This window comes from Adiantum capillus-veneris, chromosome 8 (genome assembly GCF_014529385.1).
Source record: "Adiantum capillus-veneris isolate H3 chromosome 8, ASM1452938v2, whole genome shotgun sequence".
NCBI lineage: Eukaryota > Viridiplantae > Streptophyta > Polypodiopsida > Polypodiales > Pteridaceae > Adiantum > Adiantum capillus-veneris.
The window spans coordinates 50315188-50319302 of NC_140938.1; positions in this window are offsets into that span (position 1 = coordinate 50315188).

The following is a 4115-nucleotide window of genomic DNA, read 5'->3' on the forward strand; positions in this document are numbered from 1 at the left end:
GTTGTGTGTGTGTGTGTGTGTGTGTGTGTGTGTGTGTGTGTGTGTGTGTGTGTGTGTGGCATAAAAGATAGACTAAAATGCCAAACTCCTTCTCTCTCGGTCGACCCCTCTTCCTTTTTTCTCATGCTAACATGCTATTGGCTCCAGCAAAGCTTAGCCAATCACAAATTAGAAGCATAACTGATAGCCTTTTGACATGTGTCCCCCTTTCCCTTTTTGTGACAGATTTAGGTAGTTAAATAACTCAATTAAACTCTCATTGGACCTCTTAGTCTTTGGGCCAATAGGAATCAGGCAAGCCATTGGGCTGTTGGACGCTCATTGGACCCCTTGGTAGGCTGTCCAATAGTCTTCTAGGGAGCTTAGTTTCTATTGGTTCTTTTATCAATAATTTTTAAATTGATTAGACTAACTTTACTCTAGCCTAATTCTCATTGGTCCACCTCTATGACCATCCAATAGGATTTGATGGGAGATTGGGGGCCGCTAGCCTAGGAGCCTCACATGTGTCCAGTATTCGCTTTGTGTAAAGGGGGAGCTTTGGTGTGTGTGTGTGTGTGTGTGTGTGTGTGTGTGTGTGTGTGTGTGTGTGTTTCTCTCTCATCCCCTACTATAAGGGCTTGCCCCCTCCTTCCTAGGGATGTGGGAAGACTTTTTAGTCTTCCCATGACCATCCAATTTTCCCCTACTATAGCCTTTGGACAATTGAATTAAAATTTGGAACCTTAGCCTATGGAAGTCTTAATGGAGCTGAACCTTAGGTCTTTTAAGCCCCATTAAAGAACATTGCTATTTTGCAGACTGTCCCCCTTTGGATCCCTATTTTTCCTCCTTTGGATCCCTGTAGAGACCGGTCTGGCAGCCTTACCAATATTCTAGCTTTTACTCCCCTGGTACTTCTCCATATTAAATGATCAGTTTGACATGAGAAAATCATTTGGGAGAATTAGATATTAGTTTTTATGACATTACCTTTCTCTTGAAATCATAGTCATCCTCGACTATGAGGTAGAGAAGATAAAGCCTAGTCATTAATCCGTTTGCTAGCGGGTAGAGGATCCCTATTTTACCCTACGACACCATTCTAGAATGGATGACTAGTCCATTTGGTGCTTGAGAGCCTAAGCTACCACAAGCATGTCTGCACTTTAGTCCATATCAATCTTCCATAGTAGAGTGACAAACTATACTTGGTGTTTGGGAGATGTTGTCTCCACAAACATGATCCTAAGCATGCATACTTATTAACATTTGTGCACAATAAAGAAAAAGAGAGTCTTATAAGAAAAAAACTTTGTTCATTTATATATATTTACATTTGCTTACTCTAGGGAATCATTGTAAGCATTGACAAGGTTTAGGTTATCCTTTAATTGTATGCCTTGCATCCATCTAGCATCTTCAAAACGAAAATTTTTAAATTTGATAAGGTATGGTCGGATAGTCTTACCGCCTTCTATACCTTGTCTTCATGTTGGAGAATGGACTCGGGCTGCATCATCGCTTCTTGGTCCTTGATCTCCGGTGGTTCTTTAATGATTGCTTCTTGAGGTGGCTCTCCTTTGTAAGGCTTTAGTAGGCTCACGTGGAAAGCATTGTGTATGAGCCAATGGTTGGGCAACTTAAGTTGATAGGGCATCTCATTGATTGGCCTAAGAATCTGAAACGGACCATAGTACTGTTTTGCTAACTTAGCATAGTACTTTTGGTGTCCTGTAGGATTCTTGACTGTTGTGTGCCTTAATCAAGCCTTGGAAAACTTAAGCAAGGCCCAATCATTTTGTTTAAAGTCTAGGGCTCTTCTATGATTATTAGCAGCAACCTTTTGCCTTTGTTGAGAGATGGATATAGCATCCTTAATCTTTTGGAAATATTCTTGCATGTCTCGGCTATATTCATCTGCAACGAAGATCTTCCCATGTACCTTGAGTAGCAGGGGACTTTTTTATCTTCCCTCTATCACCTGAAAAGGTGCTTTTCCCGTGGAAGTATGTACAATATTATTGTAGGCATACTCTACTAAGGGTAAGTACTTCTCCCATTGGGACTTTTGATCTACTTCTATGACATAAGCTTTTAGTAGATCAAGATTGTTAGGTTAGCTATTTCACTTTGGCCATCCATTTGGGGATGATAGGCCAAAGAGAAGTTTAGCCTTGTACCTAAATTCTCGAAGAGACCCTCCCAAAAATTACTGGTCATTCTAGGATCTCTATCCGACACTTAGACATTGGCAAGCCATGGTATTTGTAGATTTGTGATATAAAGAGGGTTTCCATTTGATGGGCCTTGATAGTCTTTTTGACATGTATGAAATGTGCTTGTTTCCTAAACGTGTCTACTATCGTCCATATTCCTATATTCCCATGGATAGACTTGGGTAATCCAAAGATAAAAATCCATGGAAAATGCTCTTCCATGGTGAATTAGGGACTAGCAAAGGTTGAAGTTTCTTCCTTCTATCAAACTTCGTCTTTTGGCATATCACACATTTTGAAATATACTCTTGTATGTTTGCTTTCATGGCAAGCCAATAGAAATATGTTTCTATCTCTTTTAGAGTAGAGTGAATCCCTCTATGCCCACATAAGGAGGAGCATGAGATTCATACGTCACTCTCTCTCTCTCTCTCTCTCTCTCTCTCTCTCTCTCTCTCTCTCTCTCTCTCTCTCTCTCTCTCTCTCTCTCTCTCTCTCTCTCTCCATAGCTTCTGTTGTCTGGCTCGTGCAGCGTCTGCAGGCTTGTGGGTTCAGTTCTCTCTCTCTCTCTCTCTCTCTCTCTCTCTCTCTCTCTCTCTCTCTCTCTCTCTCTCTCTCTCTCTCGCTTTGTGTGTGTGTGTGTGTGTGTGTGTGTCTCTCTCTCTCTCTCTCTCTCTCTCTCTCTCTCTCTCTCTCTCTCTCTCTCTCTCTCTCTCTCTCTCTCTCTCTCTCTCTCTCTCTCTCTCTCTCTCTCTCTCTCTCTCTCTCTCTCTCTCTCTCTCTCTCTCAGTCCTCCATAGCCACTCCAGGTATTTGCGGACATAGCACAAAGCCATATCAACTAGCTCCTCATGGCCAGCCATATTCATCTTCAATGAAACCTCTCCCCCCCCACGCTCTCTCTCTCTCTCTCTCTCTCTCTCTCTCTCTCTCTCTCTCTCTCTCTCTCTCTCTCTCTCTCTCTCTCTCTCTCTCTCTCTCTCTCAGCAACAAGCTAACTCGGATCACATTTTTTGGAGCTTTCATTGTTAAAATATTTATTATTTTGATGAATTCGGAATATTGTGACTCCTACTTTCTGGGTAAACTTTGTAATTGATGCACTGGGGTTACAATCTTCTAGATTGTAACAACATGTCTTTAGTTAGAGCTCCCATTTTATTAGTTTTGACCACCAAAAACCTTGGCTAAGGTATAAAAGCCAATTTTTGTAAAGTTTTGGATAATAGAAACATAGCGTGAGCTAACGGCGCTCACTTTTCTCCTTCTCGTGATTTCTACTCCCTCCCTCGATTGTCACATTGCAGTCGCGTCTGTTGCGTTGCAACCACAGGTAAGAGCTCTACACATTGACGTAAGCATTTCACGATATTTCGTAGCTTTTGGCGTGGCCAGACCTTGGCTAGAGCGTGGCCTAATGTCATCATAAGTAGGAAGTTACACTTCAAAAACAAAAACTAAGTATAGGTAGGGTATTGGGGCACCATTTCTAAGTATTTAGATGCATTCTGGGTCGAAAACAACTAGGTCAAAAACTCACTGCTGTTAATAATCGCGATTTTTGCACTTGACCTAAAGTGAGATTTGAGACCATAAGCAGGTGTGCTTAGATCTTATAAACATGTCCTAGAAGTTTTGTAACATTTGGATGTCGTTTGATGCTGTAACGGATGTGGTTTGTTTGCTGATGAGCAATTAGCTTTTGGTGATTTCAGTCATTTGAGTGTAGCGTGAGTTAGATGCAAGTTGTTTTTTATTTTCCAAGACATTGACAACCTCTTGTAGCCTCTATGCACTAGTCGAGTCAGTTTCGTCCCATGGATTGACAATTTATTCGTGGTTCTCGCTACGTCTACAATAAGATAGGAGTGACGTTAGACACACGTCCCACATTTGGTGTTGTTGTCAGGGATGGAA